General features: G+C 43.7%; 1 protein-coding gene across 4 annotated transcripts in view; it reads left to right on the forward strand.

Annotated features, from left to right (window-relative positions):
- Positions 1 to 9,172: 9,172 nt before the first annotated feature.
- Positions 9,173 to 26,274, forward strand: part of RESF1 (retroelement silencing factor 1) — a 46,715-nt gene continuing 29,613 nt past the window's right edge. For 2 of the 4 annotated variants that reach the window (XM_066634247.1, XM_066634248.1), the window contains exons 1-3: positions 9,173 to 9,315; positions 22,467 to 22,598; positions 23,383 to 23,454. The gene's annotated coding sequence lies outside the window, so the exon portion shown is untranslated. Of the gene's footprint in view, positions 9,316 to 9,572; positions 9,634 to 22,050; positions 22,075 to 22,466; positions 22,599 to 23,382; positions 23,455 to 26,274 lie in introns of those variants that run through there. The other 2 variants (XM_066634250.1, XM_066634251.1) reach the window with 2 other exon arrangements.

Raw genomic sequence — 26,274 nt, forward strand, 5'->3', positions numbered from 1 at the left:
GTCACAGAGTTCTCCTCAAAGTAACTCTTGTTCCCTTACCTTGGGGAAAGGCTCTTTTGCCCCAATGGGCCTACTAAGACCTGCACTAAGCGATTTTGCTGGTGCAAGTCTGAGTGGACCCTGGTAGGTTGATGGGAGCCGGAAAGGAGGTAGGATATTGGTGGGACTGCTGCTGCCAATAATCACACCTTTCCCATCCTCAACACACACCCCTCGCAGCCCCATCCCCTTTGTTCTGCCCAAGCCCATCCTATTCCACCCACCACCCACCATCAGCCTCCATGCCAATTTACCTGCAGAGAGGCTCCTATCAAGGCCACTATCCTCTGAACATTGCTGCTCACCTTCCTGGTGGTGGCCAGCTGCACTCTGTGGTGAGTTGTGTTTTGTTAAACATGCTGCACTGCTGGAACACAAACTCTGGTGATATGGTAGTACCATAAGATTGGGCCATATACCTTTCAATTGTAAGCCCCTTGCCTCACCCTTCCTATATGTTTGTATTTGAAAACAGTTATGCCACAACCTTCTTTTTCAAAGGTAAGCAGTCCGGAGCCCAATCCAAACTAAATCCTCTACATGCAGAATGTGTGTTCTGCTGGCAGATCCAGACAGAAATTTACGGTTTAGCACTATATAAAGAAGGTTTGCATATCCCTTCAAACATGGCTGTTCCCTCCCTTCTCTCCTTGTTTCTTTGGTTCACATAATGACAAACTAAATGTGGTGCCATGAGAACTTTTTTCCTTGAAAACAGCACTCATTGGGAGGGGGGTCCAGATTAGGAATGCAGCAGGAGAAAGAGTTAATACCATTCATGTTCTCCATCATGTTCCTGGTCCCAATTGCTATTTGCATTTTAGAAGACAGACATGCAGGCCCCAATTAGACAGTTGTTAATGGAGCCTGCCCTTCTGATTTGGTGACAAAAGAAAAAGAGGGAATCACAGTTTGTGGAAGGGGGAGGGTGACTGCAGGAGCTCATGGGAGCTCCAAGCTTGTCCATGAAACCTGGTTTGGTGTGACATCTCAATCAAATTCAAGAAAGAAAAGAACACCAGAAGGAAAAACAGAGCTGCAAAAGGGTAGCCTTCATGGTAAAATAGATATTAAAAAAGGATAAATGGCATCATCGCCAGTTATATCTGGTGGTAATTCCAATAGGTGGACCATACTTAGTGGTATGGTGGGGGACAAATGTTGAGAAATGCTGCTCTAGGCACTGAGGTTTGGCTCTTTCTTGGGGAAACTTTCATGACAGTCCATGCCAGAGGAAAGGCAAATGAGGTTGTTTGGCAACAATTGACTATGTCATTTAAAGAGCAAGCAACTTTACCCAGTGGTGGATTTTTTCCCCACCAGGGCTTCCACTCTGTTTGCTGCCCCTCCCACCCCTGGCCTGGAAATAATTGTGGTGACATTATCACCTCACCACAATCACTTCTGGAATCACACCTCTCTGGGCTGCCCCCTTCCTCTCCTCCAAGGAGAAGAAAGACACAGCCCAGAGCAATGTGAAATTGTGCCATGGGTTTTCTGGCATGCTGCTTTTGTCTCAGAGAAAATGACAGAGGTGGCCAGGAGCACTGTAGAATCTTGCCATGATGCTGCTCTGGGCGGAATCTTTCATCTCCTCCATGGAGATGATGTGGTCCAGATTCATGGCCAGAGCGGCTGTGAGTTGCTGCCTCTCCATCCATTTCAGTGCTGAACTGGGCCACCTCCCTTCTCTCCTCCATTATAGGAGGAAGTGGAAGCGCACAGTAGAGTTGCAACTCCTGGCACGCTGCTGCTTTGGGCATTGTCTTTTGTCTCCTCCAAGGAGGTGAAAGACACGGCCCAGAATTGCAGCCACAGGCTCTGAAATGCTGCCTCTCTGGCTGTGATTTGCAGCCCAACTGAACTGCCTCCCCTCCTCTCCTGCTTTATTGGAGGGGGGAGGGCGGCCTAAAGTTGCAGCATGCCTGGAGTTTCAACTCCAGGTGCACTGCCACTCTAGGCCACCCCCATCCTCTTCTTCTATAAAGGGGGAGGGGGGGCAGACCGGAACTGCCCATAATTGTGACCAAACAGGCAGCAACTCTAAGTCTCTCCGGCCATGATTCTGGGCCACCCCCTCCTTCATCAGGCAGAGCTGCCAGCTTCTTTCTCTTGAAGAAAAAAAAAGATGAGTGGGAGGAGGGGGGCAAAGCTGGCGGCGCCAGCCCCGGAGGCACAGCTCCCAGGGCATTTGCCTCCACTGCCCCCCCAGGTATGCCTTCCTCAAGTGGTTTTCAAACATGGGTTGCCGACTGACCAGAAAAATAACTCAGCATATTTGTAAGAATATGCCTCAGAATTCTCTGCAATTCACAGAGTTTCCATGACAGCCATTTAGACATTCCTTGGCAGTTAGGTTAAGTTCTAGCAAACCTTCCTTGTGAAGAGATAAAAAGTAGATTACAGACCAATCCTATGTTGAGCAAGTGCCAGTACTGCAGCTGTAACACTGGCGCTAGGTGTTAAAAAGCATTTTACAGAGCTTTTACGACACCCAGGAAGTAAGTGGTGCAAGCAGGAAGGCTTTCCTGCCCGGGAAACTCCATGCCCTGTCAGGACAGGTAAGTGCAGACCTGGTGGTGGGGAGGGAGGAACAAAAGCCGGGAAGGGGTGTTTTGAGGTGGGGGTGGTTGGAGAAGGGGTGGTTCAGGCCCAGGAGGGGAGCCCCAGCCCACTAATCATTTTGGTCACTCTCTTCTGCAGCTTTTCCATTTCCACTTTTTGAGATGTGGCAACCAGAACTGTATGCAATACTCCGCATGTGGCATTACCATCATTTTGTACAATGGCGTGATAATATTGGCCATTTTATTCTTAACCCCTTTTTTAATTATCCCAAGCATGGAACTGGCCTTCTCCACCCCACACACTGGGTTCACACTTTCATAAAGCTGTTCACCAGTACCTCAAGATCTTTCTCCTGATCGATCACAGGCAGCTCAGAATCCATTAGCCTATATGTGAAGTTTTGGTTTTTTTACCCCAATATGCATTACTTTACACTTATATACATTGAAGTGCATCTGCCATTTTGCTGCCCGTTCGCCCAGTGTGGAGAGATTCTTCTGGAGTTCTTCACAATCCTTTCTGTTCTTCACCATCAACAATCTTGGCCATCTTGCTTCTTATCCCCAACTCTAGGTCATTTATGAACCAAGTTGAAAAGCACCAGTCCTAACAGTTGCAAAAAGACTTATACTTAAAACTTGGAAAGACAAACACCTGCCCACTATTATCCAACGGAAGAAGGATCTCCTGGCATTACCTATATTTGAATCTGTCACATACAGAAGACAACTTCGTGTTGATGAATTTTTTGATGTTTGGAAACTTTTAGATATTTCTATATAGTTTTTTTTTTATTCTTCTTACTTTCTTGTATTGCTCTCACTTTTTTCCTCCTTTACTATCTTTTGTATCACGTTCTCTAATAAAAGGAAAAGTTAATTTAAAAAAACCAGCACCAGTCCCAAGACTGATCCTTGGGGCACACCACTTTTCACCTCTCTTCACTGAGAAAATTGCCCACTGACTCCCACACTCTGTTTCCTTGTCTTCAATTGCTTCCCTTTCTTATTTCCTGGTAAGAGGGCAAGACGACTTGCCCTCTTGCCTTCTTATTTCCTGACTGTGGAAATTTTGTACCCCCTACAAAGATGGATCGCTGTCCAAAGGCTTTCTACAAGGAACCCTACAAGATGGATCCATGTCCAATCAGATTAAAATACGACTACCTCTGGAAATTCCAGATTCTGCAGCAAGCAGAAAGGCAACAGAAAACATCTGCAGGATGTATCTCTGCAGGAGATAACTCAGTCCATTTTTATAGCAGATGAACAAAGCCTATCTTTACAACAAATTCAGAAGTACTGTGGTAATGCTGACATTAACCCCTTAAAATTAAAACAAAGAAAGACATTATCTAAGGAGGTAGTGATGGGATAATGGCATTCTCTTGGAGACATTTCCACTTGGAAATGCAATAGTTCTTTGAAATGCAAACTAAACAATTAAACTTGTTCCTTTGTTATAATTGCAAATTTTTATTCCTTCTCCATTTTATCCTTAAGAATCTTGAGAATCTATTGTGGTGTAATTTGGGTCATATAGGAGAAAGATAAAATCTCTAGCTGCTTAAAAGGAAAAAAAGAGAGGAATGGCTTTTATCTCCCTCTTTTCTCTGATTCCTGTTAGGAATCTCTGACAAGTGATAAGATTTTCTCTTCCTCAGGAGGAGGCAAACTGGGGCCCTTAAGCAGGATTTAACCTGCTCATTTTTATCATCTTCCTGTACTCCTGCAATGTGGTATCTTTTTTCCTAATGTGTTCTGCTTACACAATAATTTGTTAAAACTCTTTAACTGTGCTTGGTTCATGTGCTTACCATGAATGTACTGCAACGCAGTGCAACAAAACATTCCAGGAACCGAATCTCCTATTGTAAGTTATAAATCATTCAGTAGTTCAGGTACCAATTCTGTGTGTCATACTCTTCTGTAGAAGTTCCATTTTGATTCAACACAAGTTCTGTGTATCACTTTTTAAAATGTTCTGGGCAAAACTGTGTTAGAGCCCAATGCTATCTCCGGCACCTGTGATGCAGGTGCATTGCCAGAGTGTGTAGTGACAGCTCTCTATAGGCCATCTGGCTAGTAATGGGTCTCTTTGGACCTATGCCATGAAAGGGGCACCAAGGAAGGACAGGCGCAGCAGACTCTCAATGGTCAGCTAATAGTAGTAGAATTTGAGGGCATATCTGCAGAAATAACAAAAACAAGGACTGCAGAAAACTTGCAAGGTACAGAAGAAAGCTTGTATAGTATACTTTAGGCTGTTACCAACTTACTTATGTAGGCACATCTCAGAGAGTTTCCCCACATACATGCCCATCAAGGTACATGTTTACAGAATCTTTAGCTATTGCTCTGATACACCAAGTTGGAACCAGTATTAATAAACACAAAGCAGAAGACAGAACTTTATTCACTCAGTAATTAATTTATTAAAAAATTTACAAAAGAAAATAGAAAAATTAAAATACAGAAGAATTATACAGAGTGACCCAAAAGTAGGTGGACAGTAAGTGGAATAAATGTTATCATTTACTGTCTGTTATGTCACAACTCCTTCCCACTGGGTATTGTGCCCGCTTAAGGCTGGTTAGTTTCCCTTGTTTAACTCACCAGAGCAGCAAGCACACGTCCAAGTCCGGTCCCAGTCCAATAAATGACGGTTGCCAAATCAGAGTCCAAAGTCAATGTCGGGTCACAGTCCAAGGTCAGATCCCAGGTAAGCCAGTTAGTCAATGCAAGGGTGCCAAATCAGAGTCCAGAAATGATATGCCAGGTCACAGTCCAAGGTCAGATTCCAGGTGAGCGAGCGAGCCTTCTGAGCCAGTCATGGCTGGGAAAGAAAGATAGAATATCATTCAAAAAAGTGAGCCCCAGTACTAAAAGGTTTGTTAACCACTGAAGAAAAACCATAAAAGGACCTGTCCTCTCATTCTCTGTGGTATTTTCTCAGCAGACTTTGTTGAGGGATGGTGTCAAATGCCTTCTGAAAATCCAGGGTTTGCCCATGTCCACATGCCTGTTGACCTTTTCAAATACATAATTCTAATACAGTTCATGAGGCAAGGCTTACCCTTACAGAATCCATGTTGATTCTCCCTCAGCAAAGCTTGTTGATAGCTGCAATCCTATCCACTTACCTAGGAGCAAGTACCATAAGTAGACATGCATTGGCTTGAACTCTATGTGTTTTAAGATTTGATGAGGCTTTCCACCATAAATTTCTTTCTCCTAGTCCAATCTGTTGAGTCTGAAAATGCCTAAGCCAGGTTAGGTTTGTTTTTTTAATTTCCTATACCCCCCTCACAGACCCTGAAGGGGAAAGAGGAAGACTAACGGTCCAATCCTATCCAACTTTCCAGCACCAGTGCAGCAGTAATGCAGCCCCGAGGTAAGGGAGCAAACGTTCCCATACCTTGAAGTGGCTGCCTCCCCTACACAGGAAGCAGCGCATACCCCATTGACACAGCAGCACCAGCACTGAAAAATTGGATAGGATTGGGCCCTAAGAAGGGTGAGAAAGAGAAAAGCTGTGGATGCACCAATTATTATGTGGACTGCTCTTTCAGCAGCGCTGGGTCTACCGAGGACCCAATTCTATCCAATTTTGCAGTGCAGCCATGCCAATGGGGCATGCACTGTATCCTATGGTGGAGAGGCAATCACAGAGGCCTCCTCAAGATATAGAAACATTTGTTTCTTTCTCTTAGGGCTGCATTGTGGTTGCACCACTGCTGGAAAGTTGGATAGGATTGGGCCCTGAGGCATTACTTGCAGAGCACCCTCCAGCTGATGAGCTGCAAAGTGATGCCTTGACAGAAGTGGTGTTGCTAAAAGGGTGGTTCATGTGATAATTGGGCTCTCCCATAACTTGAAAACATGGTCATGATCTGCATATTTTCTCTTCTGTGATTTGTAGCTAATGAGTTCTTAGGTGAGAAAAAAGTGCTTATTTCTCCTCATCAGCTGTTTAATGATGTTGCTTCCTGCTTCATGATATTACTCCTGGCCCAGCAGATGCCATGCTATCTGATATGCTGTATGAAACTAAAAGCCCAATCCTATGCATGTCTACTTAGAAGCCCCATTATAGTCAATGAGGCTTACTCCTAGGTAAGTGTGAATAGGATTGCAGCCTGACAGCTGTCCCATCCACTTTTTCCAACTCTCTTCTAATGCCCACTTTTTGGCTAATTAACACCCCCTCTTATCTCCAGAAAGAACAGCTGTGCTGTGCAAAGGAATGAACACAGAACTCCTTATCTATAGCAATTACATAACCAAATTTATTGCTACAAACACTTATTCCCTGCAAGTCCTCTTGTCTAGAGGCTTTCCCTCCCCAAAATTCCACTTAACTTAGTGGGTAAAGGTCCAAAGCCTCCACTGCAAGCCCATTCCAGCTCAGTCTCTCAAAGCACAGTCTAGTCTTCCCAGTCCAGTCTTCTGCAGCAGAGTCCCTTCTCACTAGCAGAGTCCTGGCAGGCTCCTTCTCCCATAGGTCCTGATCCATCCAGATCCTGTAGGTCAGGGTACCTCTGGGCCTTTGCTCCTTCTGAAGCTACCTTTCATACTTGTATGTCTCATTATCCAAGATGCAGCTCAGCTGTGAGCTACCTCATTACCCCATGACCATTCAAAGTCCTGTCAAGGTCAAATGAAGCTCTGGTGTCCATCAGAGTCTCCATAGGCCTTGATTGATTACAGCTGTGGAGCCAGCCCTGCCCTTCCCAGAGCTGTCAACCAGCTGTCAAAACATGGGAATGAACATATCAAAACATGATCATGTTCTGATCTTCCGTTACAACAGCCCAATCCTATCCACATTTTCCTGGGAGTAAGTCCCATTGACTCTAATGGAAGAGTCTGAGTAGACATGCATAGGATTGGGCTGTGAGTTTGACACTCCTGGTAGTCCTTCCTGACAGCTGATTACTCAAGCTGATGACATTACCTTAATTATTACAGGCAGTCCCTGCTTTCTGATGGTTGATTTTTCAATGTTCTGCTCTTTCAACACATTCCAATTACATCTGGAACTCATTCATTTAACATGTTCTGCTCTTTCAAGCTCACTCTGCTGTTCTAATGGCTAAAATTGCCCTCCCCCATGTTGATTTGCATATGACATGGTGATTCCAACTGTTTTGAGGTGAGTGTGTGTGTGTGTGTGTGAGAGAGAGAGAGGGCCATATCCTACCCAACTTTCCAGCACCGATGTAGCTGTGCCAATGGGACTGGTGCTGGGGGGACAGTCATGGAGACCTCCTCAAGGTGCAGAAATGTTTGTTCGATTACCTTGGGGCTGCATCAGCACTGGAATGTTGGATAGGATTGGGTCCAGAGTGTGCGCACACCAACTTTAGCTCTGGGTCTATTCCCATTTCTGAAGACATTATTGAGAGTTCATTTATAGAAATCTTTGTGTGATAGCAGGCATTGGCAAGATAAAAAAAGCATTTGCAATTTGATAGCTAAAAAAGCAATGGAAGCAACATTTGTGAACTAAAAAAAAGACTGGGTTCCACTTTTCAACCTGTTCTGCTTTGCACCACTGCTCCAGTCCCTATCTTGTCAAATGAGCAGGGGGAGGCCTGTATTCATCAACATTTTGTGGTGAGGCAGGCTCCGGTGTCCTTTTTCCCCAAGAATGAGCTTTTAACACTCACCATACTCTACTATTCTCTGGGCCACCAGAAATCCTCAGTACAGTAAAATTTGCGTTAGGACCAACACTAAAATGTCACAAAATAATAGTGGGGAAAACAAATACAAGCACAAAAATCAAATTGCTGACTACACTTTTGCATCCTATAGGACTGCAATCCTATCCACACACTGACCTGGGAGTAAGCTCCATTGACTGCAATGGGATTTACTTCTGAGTAGAAGCCAGTCTTCTCAGAAGCCAGTCCCATTACAGTCAATGGGGCTTACTCCCAGGCCAGTGTGGCTAAGGCTGCAATCCTAACCACAGTTTCCTGAGAGTAGGCCCCATTAAACCAAACAGGACTTACTTCTGAGTAGACCTGCTTAGGCTTGTGCCCTAAGATTGCAGCCTCATAGCCCCATCCTATGCATGTCTACTCAGAAGTAAGTCCCATTAGAGTCAATGGGGCTTACTCCCAGGAAAGTGTGGCTAGGACTGGGCTGTCAGAGCCCCATCCTATGCCTTGCCTACTCAGAGGTCAGCCCCATTACAGTCAGTGGGGCTCACTCCAGGCCAGTGTGGAGAGGCTGCAGCCTCAGCCGGCCCTGCTGACCAGCCTTCCCTCACTGCGACGCCGCCGCGACGCGCCTTGCTGCGACTGGGGCTGCGAGCGGCGCCGTCCCTCCTGCCCCTCTGAGGCGGGCTTCTGCAGGCCCTGCGGCCGCGTTTCCTTCTCCGCCTCAGCCCTGCTGGGTCCGCAGCTTTCCAGAGCCCCGCAGCGCAGATGAGCGGCGCCGGGCTGTGCCGACGGCAGGGAGCGCTGGCGGGCCGCTTTCCAGAGCGGGTCAGCGCTGGGCTCCCTCGCCCGCCCCTCCATCCCTCCCCGTCCCTCCTTAAGGGCGGGGGCGAGCGGCTCAGTGAGGAGGGCGGTGAAGCGCGTTCAGAAGCTGCGGGGAGCGCGTCCCGCCCGCCACAGCTGCCTGGTGGGCTTGGCGTCCGCCCGGCGTCGACCTCTTCTCCGACCGAGGGTGGGGGGCTCGGCGCGGCCCGAGAGAGGTGAGGAGCGCAAAATGGCGGGTGGCCTCCCCCCGCCGCCGCCGCGTCCCAAGCCCTTTTGGGCTCTGCCTCCCCGGGGAAGCCGCTGCGGCTCCTTCTCCCCTCGCCGGCCCCTGGGGCGCCGCGGGCTGTTTGCGTTGCCTCCGAGGCTGAGGGGTGGGCGCGCGCCTCTCCTCAGGAGCACGGCTGGGGAGGAGGCGGCGTTGGCGGGGAAGCCCCTGGGGCGGCTTGTTGGGCGGGGAGGGTCGCCCCCGGCGCCCCTTCAGTGAGCCCGCAGCTGCGGAGAGGAGGCTGGAGGGCCGGCTGGGGCGCCCTCCGGTGAGTAGCTCCCCTTCCCCGTGTCAACAGGCCCGTTCTATCCTCTTCCTGCGGAGGCTCCTCAGGGCCGCCAGTTTGGGTTGGGGGGGGGTTGAGTGACGCTTGGTGGGGGGGAGGGTGAGTGTGGGGGGTGGGAGTGGGGATGGGGGGACCTCACTCACTGACTGTTTCCCCACATTTTCCCTTACCTCACCATCTTGTCATTGTATAGGACTGGCTCAGAACTGGAGGCTTTTATAGAATGTGGTGGAGATTTTGGGGGGGCATTTCTTGCAGGATCTAGTGCTCAGGGAAGTGGGGGTGGTGGTTGTGGGAGGGGTGAAACGTGGTGGGGCAGGAGCCATGGGGCAGTTCAAACAGTGGGTCTGGGAACAGACCATGCAAGCTATTCAGAAGTTCCTGTCTACTCAGAAGTAAGGGCCCGATCCCATCCAACTTTGCAGCACAGGTGCAGCCTTGAGAAAAGGGAGCAAATGTTTTCTGTCTCTTGAGGAGGCCTCTGTGACCGCCCCACTTTCACAGGATGCATCTGTCAGAAGTATCTGTCTACGCAGAAGTAAAGATTGTCCACAAGGATGCAGGGCCCCATTGGCATGACAGTGGCGCTGGAAAATTGGATAGGATTAGTCCCATTGTATTCAATGGAGCTTATGTCCAGGAAAGTTGTTTGTATAGGATTGCAACCAAAGGTGGTGGCTGCATGTGGGATCTAACAGCCCAAACCTGTGCATGTCTACTCAGAGGTAAGTCTCATTGTATTCAATGCAGCTTATTTCCAGGAAAGTGTGTGTGTATAGAATTGAAGCCAAAGGTGGCAGTTAGATGTGGGATCTGAGAGCCCAATCCTAGACATGTCTACTTGGAAGTAAGTCCTATTGTATTCAATGGAGCTTTCATCCAGGAAAGTTGTATGTATAGGATAGTAGCTGAAGGCAGCAGTTGGATGTGGGATCTAAGAGTCCAAGCCTATGCATGTATACTTAGAGGTAAGTCCCATTGTATTCAATGGCGCTTACTTCCAGGAAAGTGTGTGTATAAGATTGCAGCTGGATGTGGGATTTAAGAGCCCAAGTCTATGCCTGTCTACTCAGAAGAAAGTCCCATTATATTCAGTGAGACTTATTTCCAGGTAAGCGGATAGGATTGCAGCCTGTTAGGAAGAGGAGGCACAGATGATGAGGTCCCCTTTCATGGAGTTGGTTGCACATAAGGCTGTTGAATCCATAAATTATATTACACTCTTTAACTCATATTTCTAATGTGGTTTTATCCCTTCTTTTTATTAATAAAAGCTGTTTTGTTGCTAATCTGCGTTCCTATCATGTGGGATTCCGGAGGTCTAGGAATGTGCAGTGTGACAATTCGAAGCAAGTGTTTATAATTTTCTTAACTAACAGGGTTTGCTTATCTATCTATGTTTTCTTCCTAGTGAGGGATGTTTGAGTCTGTGTTTCAAAACATACTGTACAGAAGTACCTTTACTTTCATTTTTGTCAGGGACCAGATGAATGTCAAAGTGTAGCTTTACTTAGCTTGCAAATTCATTTTGGCTGCAAAAACATAAACAACTAATTATATTACGCATCTAAACGCATGCAGAAACTAAATAAACAGAAATAAATGAGAAACCAAGAACACTGAGGAATGTCGTGGAAGTTTGAATGAAAGGAGAGCATGTGAATGAAATTTGAAATGTGGCTATTGAAAACTGCTGAAAGAGCAAAATGATGAATGTCAAGATAATGCTGTGCATGTAGAAAGAGACAGAAAATAATCATTCCAACCAACCAACTCAGGCATTAGCAAAAGTTTTCTAGCTTCTGTTGAGTTATTGCTGACTTTACTCTGGAGACCTGATTCTTTCCCTCCCTCACAGATGTGGCTCCTCAGTCATTTTAGCAGTGCTTTATTTCCTGATGAAGATAAAAGTTTTTATGAATTACAAGTCCATAGCAGGCTAAAGCTGTTGTGCTCATGAACTCCTGTTTGTGTCCCCCTCCCAAAAATGTGTTTAAAAAGCTATAAAGTCAGCATCTTGTTGTCTTCTCCAAGAGATTGCCCTTTGAGCATAACAATTTTCTCTTGGGTGATTATTTCCACTCAATTATGACCTAGGCTACAGTAAACGGACTAGCGTTTATTTTGTATAAGTGAAAGCAGCACATAATCTACAAAGCCCCTGTAATCTTGTATTTGGGTAGGTGTGAGTGGAAAGCTGTTCTTTTCTCTAAGAACTAAAATGAAATTAGGTTATAATTTATTCTGTGTGTTTCTTGCATATCTTCAGGTGATCCTGTTCATGTTTGCCAAGCTCGTGTTCAGTGGGACTTATTCCCAAGAGTGCATTTAATTGCAGATGTGCAATGCAGTTCTGTGCATGTTTACTTGGAAGTAAGTCCCAGTGATTTCCTTTGACTTCCTAGAGTGCATAGAAATGCAGTCTTAACTGCTTTATCATTCTGTAATATCTTTCTGTATAGGAATGTCTGAAGCTATGCTGTTAGACCTTATTTCATCCTCTATTAATAATCTAGAAAGTCCTTCAGAAGCTAGGTGTTAGACAGTTATTTCTCAAAAGTTGATGTAGTGAGAAAGTAATACCTTTTAATGTGGAGAAATGTTGCATGTTATCTTCTTTCCTATGCAAAGACTGTTGAGTTCTACTTCCTATTTAGCTGTGTTAGAATGATCTTTAAAGTGTACCTTTTGCAACAATTGAGTTTTAACAATCAAGGTCCTGCTAGATGTGCATGGTAGAGCAAGTAATAGTGATATAAGTGATATAATAGTGATATAAAAAAGAATTTAAATTTAAAATTTGAATAAATTTACATAAGTTTATATAAATGAATATATTAAAGATGAACTTATATGAATGACTGAAGGTCTTGAATAGCTCAAGGTCTATAAAAGGCCTTGCACACAGCAAGGCTGGCCTTTGCTGCTGCTGCTACTTACAGACCTGAAACAGCAAGCAGTGGAGGGAGCCCTCATCCCACAGCTCAAGGGAGAGGTCAGTTGCTGGCACTCTGAGAGCAGTTGCGTCGGGCCTGTGTGAGCTCCAACAAATCTCTGGAGGGCCAGAGACTCATTGGAGACTGGGGGCTCCCTGAGGGCTACGTTGAGAGGCCTCAAGGGCCGCAAGTGGCCCCAGGGCCGGGGTTTGGGCACCCCTGCCTTACCCTGAGGAGATGTCTGGTAGCTTCCCTGGCCCCACAGGAAACTGCATTGGTTATTTTAGCGCAGCTGTACCTCATGGCACCTACAGCCCATAGGATTGGCCTGCCTGTCAGTGTATCAAACCCAGCTGCTTTGTTCAACAGGTATTAATTGATGTATGAGGTGACTGAAATGAAGAATGTGATTTCATAGCTAGTATCTACAAATACATAATGCAGTAAAACAGCCAGTGTTGAAAAGGAAGAGTGTTGTAGGTAAAACATGATGAGCTCCTAAAATTCTAGGTGTTACTCTTTTTTTCTTTGCTGTGGTAAATTGCACTGAACATTTGCAATTGTGTATTAAAATGTGGCTTGACAAATACCAGATGCCTGGTGTGACAGAAAAGTGAATATCAATGACCAGGTGACATCTGAACAAGGAAAATTTCTGCTTGTAGCCATGCTGTTAGCCCTGCAAGGCCCCAGCTGTAACCAACTTCTAATTAGTGCATACCAGGTCTGGGAGAACTGTGGAGGAGGCTGCTTCTCGGGCCCTCAGATATCATACCAAGTGGACTTCAAGGCCAACTTGATTAACAACAGGGTTCAGCTGTGAACTTCTCAGGTTGGGAGGGGGATTCCACCATGAGTAAGAAGGCTGGAATGTTCTGGTTGGTGGATGGGTCAGGAGACCTATAAAAGTGAGGGAAAAGAGTTTCCTTTGTTCTAGCTTTGCCTCTGGCTAACAGGGCCTGAGATCTGTGTCCATCCTGGCAAGAGCGACCCAACTTGACTGCAGCAAGATGGGTCAGACTGGACTTTGAAAATCTAAGATTTTGGTGAGTGACAGTTAGAGTTAGGAGTTATCTCTTTATTGTTTTAGTAGTGCTGAGCGTTGTATTGTATTGGTGTGCTCTATTCTAAATTTCTAAAACCTTGACTGATGCAGTGCTGTCTGTATGACTATTTAAATCTGTATTCAATAAATCCTATCTGTTACAACTGACTGGATTATTGGGACTGGTGAAGTTGAGCGAGTCAATCCAGTGTGTCTGGGGTGGACCCTGGAGACCCAGTATTGGGAGCCTGCTCCAAGATTCAAGCCGAACCCAAGGGGGCTTAGGCTGGAGCACGGCTCAGGGGAGGGTTCCCCAAATTTGGCCTGGCTACCAGGATTGGAAGCTCTACGGTTAAAGAGCAATTGGTAACTGGAGGTGGAAAGACCTGTTGGGTACCAAGTGGTTATATGGGTTTATGGCCACTTGATTACCCTAAGGACAATAAATAGATTACAGGGCCCATAAGGGAGTGTTGTCTTGCTTGTGACACCTGGCTGGCTCAGTTGCCTCATGTTTCCTGGGAATGGCCTGCAAGGCTGAGGGACAGCCATTGATGTAAAGCAGGGGTCTCCAAACTTTTCAGTATGAGGGCCACATTGTGTATATTGCATTTTTTTGCAGGCCAAAATTTTTTTATGAATGCATGAAATTTAAATGAATGAACAAGTTTTATTTGGGTCTGTTTTGTAATTAGCATGATATGTTTCTGAACAAACAAGAAAGGTGGCAATTGCCAAAAGAAACAATGCCATGCTTAAACTGAGAATAATTGAATTATTATGGTTTGAGGGTCTTAAAGCATATGGCCTAGGTGAGTGAAAATGAGGGTTAGCCAGACTGACACCATTCTGGCCATATGGAAAGGAGCTACACATGTTAACTGTCCAATCGTGTGGTTGGGAAAAATATTTTAAGTTGCTGCGGGCTGGATAAATCTTGTAGTGGGCCAACTGTGACCCCCAGGCTGAAATTTGGCAACCCCTGATGTAAAGTATGGTGGCTGCTGGCCTGGCAGGGGAGGCAATAGCAAGAGAAGTGACAGTGACAGAGGGTGCAGAAGGAGAGGGTACTCTTATGGAGAGAGACTCTTTTTTTCTCTGTTGGGGGTGGGGTCCATATGGAACACATTCTCTTGCCTCCCTCCAGTAGACCCTTTTGGGCTGTGGAAGGGTCTCTCTCCCCAACTGTATTTTGCTGCCACAGCTGCCCTACCATCCTGTAAAGGTGGGGGGGGGGAGAGAGCTTGTTTTAGAGCACATGCCTACACAGTAGTAAGCTTATTGTTATGCTATGTTGTGTACTGTGCTGGTTGGCCTATCTGTGAACTCAGGCTGACAGGTTTCCCATCTGAATGACATATCAGAAAGACTTCTGCTGTACCAGAGGGAAGACTTTCTTCTGAAGGCTAGCTGCATTAAGCACAATAAGATTCCATGTAAGGACCTAAGTCTGGAACTTTATGAGGGAAAGGTATAAAAAAGCGGGATGCCAGCAGTGGCTGAGCAGTTCAGTTAGTTAACTCTATCTGAGAGAGATTCATCTGTGATGTGACCACACCCAGAATATTGATCCTTGGTAATATATGTGCTTCTGTTATGCTGATACTTACCTCAGTATTTGACCAATTTATTTTTCCTCTAAATTGTTGGGATGCCACCAGGCAGAGTCATCAGTCCCATTGATACTGACTGGGGAGCTCCCAGCTTGGGGGTGATTTTTTTCCATCAATAAGTTGATTAGGCTAAGGGGCATTAGGTGATGCAAAGTGTCCCATGCTTTTAGGGAGCTTTTGTAAGGCTTGTAAAATAGGAGCTAAACACTGAAAGGGGAATGATGAATTAAGAATTCGCTTATATAAATTAATGTATCTTCCTGATTGCTTCAGTCTCTGTTGACCATCTACTTGCTTGGTTAACAGGGCTCTCTGTGTAACCTTACTCTGAATAAATCTCTCACAGAATGTTGGAGCAGTGTTGTCTTGGGTCTCTTCATTTAAATTTTTGACCTTAGCTGGAATTGGTGGCTAAAGAAAGAAAACAGTTATGACTGCATTTGCCTTTAGAATGGAACCACCTAATGGTCATGAGGGTTGATGGCTTTACCTAGCCACTATTTTCACTTCTCCTTGATTTAAGTACCGTATTTTTCGCTCCATAAGACGCACTTCCCCCCCCCCCAAAGTGGGGGGGAAAGTGTGTGCGTCTTATGGAGCGAATACTGCAAAAAAGAGTGCACTTTATGTTATGCTTCATGCCAGTTTTTGCTCACATTCACCCTAAGGAAGGAGGGGGGATCTTCATGCCAGTTTATGCTCACATTCACCCTAAGAAGGGGGGGATCTTCATGCCAGGATGGATGGATGAAAATGGAATTAGAATATGGGTTGAAAAGGTGTGGTCCAAATGTCCTGGGGGACTTCTGAAAAAATGGGTGAAAACATCATGGGACTCAGTAAAGGAGGAGATCCTTGTACAGTCATTCAAAAAATGTGACATTAGCAATGCCTTAGATGGAAGTGAAGACCGTGTCTTATATGAAGACAGCGAAGAAAGTGATGTCAGTGATTGTGAGCAAATGAACTTCATAAATTCTGACTCTAGCGATGATGAGTTCTTGGGGTCTCCAGAAAATTAGAGTACTCAAACCTTTAAGTCTCTCCATTTGTTAATGACAGTGATAATGGTTCTTAATGCCACTGTTGACTGTTGTTCAGAAAGGAAAGGCTGGCCTTGCTTTATGCAAGGCCTTTTATAGGCCTTGAGCTACTGCAAGACCTTAATTCATTCATATAAGTTCCATCTCTAATAAATTTATGTAAATTTATTCAAATTTTAAATGTAAATTAATTTTTTCCCCTGACCCCTGGCACAGTGTTAGAGAGATGATGTGGCCCTCCTGCCAAAATGTTTGGATACCCCTGCTTTAAAGGATCTGATAATGAAGGGTCCTTGAGTCCAGTGCAGACAGTAGATTTACTGGGGGTCCCCTTGCACTGCCCTGTTTGCCTATAGGGCATTGGGTGCTACTGCTCACATTTGTATTGAAGTCTCAGGTCTGCTCGACATGGGCCATCGGCTAGTACCCAACCTAACCAACTCCTTATGCCATCTTAGCTTAGTATTTGTATATATTGGATTTGGAAGTGCAGGGAGAGATGGCATAATGTCTGTTCCCCTTTGAGTTACATGTTTTGAGTTACATGTTTTGAATTATATGGGGAATGAAGAACTACTCCATCTTTCATGGCTTTTCCATGAAAAGCAAAACATAGAGGGCACAAAACATACTGGCATTTGATTGATTGGTGGGTGTTTGCCCTCCGCTAATAGTGTTGTGGCTTGACTCCTTCCCTGGACTAATTTGGGTGTTGTCGTCTCCCATGGCTTGATGATATATGTTGGGTTTTTGTTTTGCATTGTTTTGCTTTATTTTAATGTGTTTACTTATTGTTGTGATGCATTGTAAATTTTATTATGGAGTTTTATAAGCTGCCTTGGGCATTTGATTTGGCATGGGAAGGGCAGGATGTAACTTTTCCAAATAAACAAATGCTTTTTTTCTAGAGTGTGAATGAATTTTATTTGCCATTGCCAACCACATTTGTGTGTTTGTGAGAGAGAGAACCGACGAATACCTGCCTATGTTTTATAGAAGGTGGAGGCTTTGCTGTAAGTTGATGCTCCTGTTTTGAAGTTGCACATTCTCTAGAAATGCATAAGCAGCAGCTCTAACTTACCAGAGTTTTATTTATTTTGTTAATCTTTATTTCATCTAGAACAGTGGTCTTCAATTTCATCAAGACCCCAAATACACTTGATTTTATTTTATTTTATTTGACTTCAAATGCTAACCTGCAACATGGTGCTTAACTTTAAGAGGAAAGTGAGCAACCCTATATTGTTCTGAACAATATTGAACAATATCTGAGTTACAAATGGTTGCGTTAGCACAGTATGTCCTTCAGTGGTGCTTTTGTGCAGCCATGAAGTTTTTTTTCCTGGTAAGAACATCTGGTTCTCGTTCAATATTTTTGTTGTGCAAAGAACATATAGAGTTAAAGTACAATATTGATAGGCAGAAATTCTGGTTCTCTGACTTGAATGCAGATATAAGAAATTTGTACAGCAACCTATAGTTATTCTTTTAGTCATTTATTAGAAAATTTGACTCAGGAACTGCTTAACTGTACATTTTACAATTTTCAGGGATTCAGACTTGCCCCTCCCCAAACTAAGAGAGACATTTTATACCCCTTTTTTACATCAACAAGTTTAATAACAGTTTATATTTGAATGTAATTCAAATTCCCAAAGCATTTTCCAGTGTCCCCTTTGTAGCTTCTCTGTTCTGCTAGGACTTTTCCTTTTCTGTCCAAGAATTTTCCAGACCCTTCCAGAGAGTTACAAACCATTTCATTTAGTTATTTCATCTTACACAACTTCCTTGGCTAGCTATTTCACCCATTTAAAAGATCCAAAGAATATTTTACTATTTTGGTGCTTTAAATATAACCAGCTAGACCTGAATATAGCTTGCAGTATTCAGTGTAGTATTTCCTATTTATGTACAGTGGGTACTCCTTATTTGTGGGTTCAGAAAATATGCAAATTTTGACCATATTTTCAAGATATGGGAGAGCCTAATTTTCATGCAGGCTACCCTTTCAGCAGTGACACCTCAGCATAGCTCAATAGCCAAGAGCAGTTGATGGTGGTGGTGGTGGGTGAGCCCAAGGGCCAAATAAAGAACTTTGGGCCCTGTCATCCAGGCCTTATGTTTGATGCCTCTGCCCTAGATCCCCTTTATGTACTATCTAGAATTGCAGGCCCTGCAGATTAAGAACTCCTGATTTAGGTGGCTAGAGATACAACTAGCTTATTCCATTGAGCACAATAGTAAATGCACTTTGCACTCCTAGGTAGCTGTCCTCAAGCTGATCAACATGAAAGCAATGCCTTGAGTTTTGCCAGTCACTTGAGATTGGCATCATGATGACTGCAGCTCTTATGTCCTCATGGTAATGAAGGGCTGGGTACCTTTGCAGCCATCAAATTCTGTCTGCCTTCTCCTTCTGAAGATCTCTTTAAAATTCCTTTTGGCTGAAGTGGTATTGTGTGCAACATAGTTCCTGTCTTCAGGTATTCCATTATGGGCATCTGCAAAGCTGCTAACCTTTCTTGACCTACAATGGCCAAACTTAACCTTAATCTTCCATCTAGTTAGGAAAACACAATCTGACAATTTCCAGCACTTGTCACATGTCTTGGAAATTACTTGAGACCCCAGATGTTCTTTCCCGATCACAAAATGCTAAGACAGTCTACTTCTCTAGTGGATTCAACCAATTGCCTCTTGTTCTGGTTGCTCAGTTTCAAGCTAGCAACTGGATGAGTTCTTTTCTCTACTTGTCCCATCCACTGCCTCTGGCTTGTTGTTTTGAAGGCAGACATTGCTATGTCTTCATTTTCTTATTTTGGGGTCCAGGCATTGATCTTCTGTAACTGTCTCTTTACCCTTAATTGTCTCATGTAGCCCTAGGGACATACAGTGTAGAAGGAGATCTCTGTCTTCTTCCAGCTTCATTCTTCAGTCACCGACTTCCCAAAATGGTAGGACTACGAAGTCCGGCTCCCACCCCCAGCAAAGGGTGGAAAAGAGCAGGGCCCCTTCCTTCCCTCTGTGTGTCACCTTCCTGCTCTAGTAGGTATGTGTAAGCTCTTGGTTTTAGAGGCAAGCTGCCTCTGATTGCCAGATACAGGGGAGGGCACCAGGACACAGGTTGTGTCTGTTTTGTGTGCTCTCTTGGGCACGTGGTGGGCCACTGTGAGATACAGGAAGCTGGACTAAATGGTCCCTTGGCCTGATCCAGTGGGGCTCTTCTTATGTTCTTATATGTTGTTAAATGGCAGGTCAAGGTCATTCCGTGTCAAATGATCACACTTAATGATATTTTTCTGCCTCATGTTCTTAAATTTTGATAAAACTTGTCATACTTAATGATCCTATGAAGTTATTCAGATATTTTAAAAAATGTATTCAATATCATGTGATGGCTCATTTAATGAACTTTAAGATGAGACCACTCCCAGCTTTGTATCTCAACTACTGTCTAACTTGCAACTAGTCAAAGTATCTATCACATGTATGCCATTTTTGATAACATTTTGAAAATTTGCATAGCTATAAATTTTCACATAATGAACATAGGCCGCTAGAAATTGGAATTTTTGCTTTATACTATAGGACAAATAAGCACCCAAATTTCATAAAAATATCAGGAGGTGAGTCAGAAACTGTGATTTGACATGGAATGACCTGTTGCTTAGTGACCTGCCATTGATATAATTAATACTGATATAATTAACACTATTAGTTTGAAATCAGTGTGGAGCTTCTATTTTAATATCTGACATTTGTGAGTGGTGAGGGTGGCTCCAAATGATGGGACAGTTACCAAAGCCTCTTGGCCCTCCCTTGTAGGGTCCTTCCCCTTGTAGAGTCCTCCCCCTGCAGGTCCTGCCAACTCAGGTCAGGTAAACTCCTTCCCTCTTTGCAAAAAGACCTCAGTTGTGGGGAGAGGGTTCCGAGTACATGTGTTTTTTCCTCTGTGGGGCCAGACTGTGTTGCGTTCAAGGGTTTGCCTGCCAACTCCCCTTTGAAGGAGGCTTGATTGCCCTATACGGCATAGGACTGGGATACCTCAAGGACTGTCTTCCCCCATATATTCTGCACATCCCCTATGGTCATCAGAGAGGGACATTCTTAGGGTACATCTGCCATCTGAAGCCAGTAGGTCCTTCTTGGTTGTGGCACCATGCCTCTGGAATCAGCTGCCAGAACACCTGAGAGTAGCTTCTACAGTATATGGTTTCTGACGGGGTTTAAAGACCCATTTGTTTGGCCTGCCTTTGGGGAGGGAGGAACTTCTTAGGGTCCCCTTATACACTTTTATGCTGCTGACATTTTGATCTGCTCTTTTATTGTTTTCTTTTAAATTGTTTTAATGGTTTTAACAATTGATTTTAATGTTTTATGTTTATGTGTCTTGTCGTACACTGCTTTGGGTGTTTAGAAAAGCAGTATATAAATCTAATAATAATAATAATAATTGGCTCAGGCCACCTACTTCATTCATGACTTGCCACTGCAAAAACACATTCCTTCCTTCTGGCCCTCCTTCTGCCCATGACTAGAGGTGATTGTTTCCAGTGAGTAAAATAAGTTTGCAGCCTAAGGGCACAATCTTAACCAACTTTCCAGCACTGGCATAACTGTGCCAGTGGGGCATGTGCAGCGTCCTGCAGTTGGGGGGCAGTCATGGAAGCCTCCTCAAGGTAAGGCAATGTTTGTTTCTTTACCTTGGAGTTGCATTGCCCTTATGTCGATGCTGTTGGTTAGGTTTGTGCCCTAAGTCTTACTGAACATTACTTCTTCTGAGTATTGTAACACCATTGTCAAACACTGTTTTCAAATCCATAACTTGCCCAGCTGTAGTGTCTTGGTTGCCAAGACAATGGAGACTCCTGGCAGATAATGTGATTGAGGAGTGGTTTCTGCCAGTGATGTGCTGTGAAGTGAGTGACTGGGGACCATTTGCTGTGGTGCCACAAGACATTCTGGGGTGAAAAACCACAGCATGTGCGAAGTCAAAGTGGGAGGCTGGACTCTTGTTGCTACCACTCTAGTCTGTAGTACCTGTTACTATAAAGCACTGGTTCCCAACCTGTGACCCAGAGACCACAGGTGGTCCCTGAGACCCTGAGAAATGGTCTGCAAAGCCTCAGGACAAAAAAAAATTGCCTTTGATCACTTCCAGTGTGCTCTTCAATATACCACCAGAGAGGGTAGTGAATGAACTGCCTGAAGCCAGCAACAAAAGCAGCAACCCACAAATCTTCATGATAAAGAATACATCTAATAAATCTCTAATTATTACAAATTTAATTGTATTTTTTGTGTGAAGGTCTGAGGGTTGCATGCAGGGCCGATGAGAGGGAGTACAGTGGCTGTCTGCTGGTATTCATTTGCATCTTTTTAGATTGTGAGCCCTTTTGGGACAGGGAGCCATTTAGTTATTTGATTTTTCTCTGTAAACCGCTTTGTGTACTTTTAGTTGAAAAGCGGTATATAAATACTGTTTTTGATTGATTGAGTACAGGGGGTAATTTAAACCTGGGCCCAGGGTCAAAAAGGGCCCAGGAGCCAAAGGAGAACCCCCAGAAATTTCTTGGGATCTTATGTTTTCCAGTCTCACCAGGACTTGCTGCCCACATGGGATGCTGGCTGCACTGTGGCTGCTGCAAGCAATATGTGCTGGGACAAGGAATGCATACATGCCACTCCTTAGCAGTGTCAAATCTGGGAGGATACTGACTTGTTGATCTGCTTACCAAGAGGGGGTGTGTCAAGGACACAACTTTGGAACTACAGCTGCTGCAGAAGTACGTTTTGGTTCACACAGGACACTTTCCATTCTAGTGTGAGCCTGTATATGATGATCTAATTTTCTGCAATGATTTTCTATATTTAAAATATTTTAGCGATTTAGGAGTGTGTTTGGTTTGGTATTACTGTATCTAGCTGCCAACACTGTATGGTAAGGTAGACCTGGGCTCCACATTGGGAAGCACAGTAGACCAGGGCTCCAAAGACTGTTCCTGTTGTTCAATGCTCCCCTTGCCCTATTTTATCCCCTCCCCAACTCTGTTTCACACCCTCCCCTTCCCCTTTGGGAAGGGGCCCAAAACATTGTACTCCCTGATAAAATTTCTCTTGAAGACCTTGGTTGCATGTGGTCCTTGCCAGTTCTAATTTTTGTCTCAATGGTCCACAGGCTCCTAAAGGTTGGGAACCACTGCTATACAGGAAGGGACCAGAGCTGCAGCAGAACCAGAAAACTCCCGGAGCAGCTTGCCTTCAGCCTGTCCTTCTGCCTTTCCCACATCCCACATCTTGTTCCTCCTCTGTAAGTAGTGCAGCAAACCAGTATCCTCACAGCCTTTACTCAGTACTTGTGTTTGCAAGTGGGAAAGTTGTGGCAGTTGCAGCTGGAGCACCTGGAGGCATGTGCCAAACAACATCCAAGGGGAGAAGAGGTACAATGTGATATCCCCCCACAACAAAAGTGACTCCATGGAGAGTGAGGAGTTCAAGTCAAGTGGCTTTGCACTACTTTTTTCTCTTTCCAGACAGTCTTCCCCACAGTCTGCTTTGACACAGGCATCTCCTGACCCTGAGAAGAGGGAGAGGAGGAAGCAATTCCTGGTGCCACCGAACTGACAGGCGCATTCCCTCTCTCTAGTCTCTTCCTGTATACTAACACCCTACCTGGAAGTTGCAGCACCTATGCAATCACAGCAGAGGCTGAGCTTTCACTACCGAAGCTCTGGTCTCTATACAGGGATTGACTAGAGCTGCAGCAGATGAGAGCTCAGCCTCCCCTGTTGATCATGCAAATTCTTAAAGTGGGTGAAGTGCATGCGCAATCTCAGCTAAGGCTATTTTCATTGGCTTATGGCAGGAGAGGCTCTGCCTCCCCTGACCGCATGTCCCTGGATCCTGTCGGTTCCACCCCGCCTTATACTGTCCTATGGGATGGGTCAGTGACAGACAGTCCCTCCCAATGAGGCGAGTTTACCGTCAGACAATATTTTATTTTTTGTGTAGCAGTTCTACGTACAAATATGTGACAAATGCTTGTGTTTTTTTGCATAGTGTTTGAGAACTCAATTATTTTTTCTGTTTTTCAGAAAACCTTGCCATGTAACAGCGATAATGCTGAAGATAAATCAAATGTTGGATAACATCTAAATCAGCAGATTGTAAGTATTGGTTTGATACCATGATTCAATTACTGTTCATCTCTTTGCACCTGGAGACTAACAGCCTAATCCTATTTCCGGTAGCTCTGCTGGATGCAGCGGTGCCAAAATGTCTACTGCTGCATCCAGTGGCACCACTAGGAACACCAGGGGTCTCCTTGGGGGAAGCACTAAGCCCTGCAATGCAGCTTCTCAAGTCTGTGCCGGCTATATTGCTGGCGCAGACTTGAGGGGCCACATGTCGGGCTTTGCAACCCAACATGGAGAATAGGATCCAGCAGAGCAGGGCTCCACTGGGTCCCCCCCCACTCTGGTTCTTCTCCCTGCCCTGGAACACCTCCACCCAAGCCCTTTCCGCCGCCAGAAGCTATTACTAAGTTCTGGGCAGCTCCTTTCCGGCGCTTGGCTTATGGGCTTCTGTATGCCCTGGCTGTGTGCTTAAAGGTTTTTGCCAAGGTCTAGACAAAAGCCAAACAAAATTGTGTAACCTATATGCCCACAGTGTTTACCACCAAAACTATCCCGTGTTATGTAAGGTGTAGCAATATTAATGAAACTATATAGGTGAGAACAGTAGTTGGACCCATTTTATATAATAAACAAAAGATAACTGATATGTTCTCATTGTGGTACATATCACAGATCCTGGTACAGCTGGTCCTCCCACTAATAAGGGCAAATCTGGTTAAATACTTGGCAGGTAATATCTGTGTACCATAACATTCATACAAATGCGAGCTTATTAGCAGGCAACGCAACAAGCCAAACACAAGTTGTATGACCCATCTTCCTTGTCAGACAGATGCTGAAGCAAGAGAAGGTGGAAGGCCTATCACAGTGAAGACCTACCACTTTTGTGGTTCCCAAACTTTTTTGACTGGTGGCTTTTGACTACTGGGCCATTGTCCTATGCCCCCATTAGGGATACAATCCTATACATTGTATAGGGTTTTTCATTTTTTTATCTGACATACATTAATATGATGAACAAAAGGAACAGCATAAAAATTACAAAATCACTAATAACTATAAAGAATTGCTTTTTATCCAGATAAATATAATTAAAAAGTTAACTCAAAGAAGAAAATACTGCTAAGCCCAAAGAGCTCAACTCATATACTGCCATTCTATATGATAAAAAGTTTTGAGTGCATCTAGGGAAAGTATTGCTGATTTCTGAGTTTTTTATTAGCTATATGTATTACATTCAGAAACCCTACAATGAAGCATCCTTCATTTGTCTTCCTGGAATAAATCCATTTTTATCTGTGTGAGTATAATTAGTAACAAAGCTATTTAGTCTTTGTGCGAATATTGATGAGAAAATATTTTGATCCTGATTTTGTAATGTAATTGGTCTATATGATGAAGGGAGCATTGGATCCTTTTCTGGTTTTAATACGGCTATTCTAGCTGTCCTCCAAGACTCTCGTATTTCTTCACCTTCCAAAATTGAATTAGTTTTAGGAGGTGTTCTATAACATCCTCTTCCCAAATTTTATAAAAATCTGCTGTAAACCCGTCACAGCCTGGTGATTTTCCTTTTTTAAGCTTTTTAATAACTAATTTTATTGCCATTATTATTGGGGAATTAAGTTGCTCTTTATGTTTTTCTAAAATTTGATTAACTGTTAGTGAATTTACAAATTTCTTAGTATTTATATCTAATGCTATTTCTGTTTCATACAAATTCTTATAGTATTCCATAAATGTGGTTACTATTTGTTGTGAATTTACTACTGTTCCCTCTTTTGTTTTCATAATTGCCCTTTTAATTGGTTTTTTTTACTGCATATAACAATTTAGTATTTTTATTCCCATGTTCATAGTAATTTCTCTTTAAATGATTCATAGCTGTGTGAATCTTTGGTGCATCAAGTGCCTCCAATTCAGCTCTAGCGTTTATTAATTCATTAAATACCTTATTTGATCCTTGTTTTTTATGTTGATCTTTTTATTTTATTCTCCAGTTGTTCTTACAATCTATTTTTCTTTTTTTAATCTAGAATTTTCCATGATGAAATTTCCCTGTAGAACAGATTTTTTTTATTTGATTAAAGATATGGGTACAGGAGAAACCAAATATACATAGGTTAAAGGTAATACAAAGGGAAAAACACTGGGAAATCGCAGAACTGTAGCTAATACCATTTTGAATCACTATAAACAAAAAAAACAAACATCATTGACTATTACTTTCCTCCATTCTATAATGACAATACCAATTTAACAAAAATTTCAATCTCGTCTATAATTATCATCATTATATACTCTTTCGTCTGTTTACTTTAGTCTATTTTGATTTTACTTAAATAGCTCATAATCGTTTGTCTATCCATTCGTAAAATGGGTTCCATAATTGCTGTAATATTTCTATCTTGCCATCTTTCAATCTTTCAGTTAAGACATCCATTTCAATAATTTCATATAATTTCTTGATCCACATATCTATGATAGTAATTTCTGAGCTCTTCCACATCTTAGCATAAATTAATCTTGCTGCAATAATTGTGTAAAACAGAATATGTCTAGAATCATTATTACAGCTTTCAGGAAAAATGTTCAGTAGAAATAACTCTGGTTCGAAGGGTATAACACAGTTAAAAATAGTTTGGATATTCCTATGTATTTTTTTCCAGAATTCTTTTGCCTTAGGACAGAGCTACCACATGTAATAAAAAGATCCTTTCGCCTCCTTACATTTCCAGCATTTGTTGCATGTACCGGGATACATTTTTGCCAACCTGTCTGGAGATAGGTACCATCTATAAAAGATTTTATAGTTATTTTCTTTTATTGTTGCTTTGATTATCTTCATAT

Source organism: Tiliqua scincoides, chromosome 7 (assembly GCF_035046505.1).
Source record: "Tiliqua scincoides isolate rTilSci1 chromosome 7, rTilSci1.hap2, whole genome shotgun sequence".
Taxonomy (NCBI): Eukaryota; Metazoa; Chordata; class Lepidosauria; order Squamata; family Scincidae; genus Tiliqua; species Tiliqua scincoides.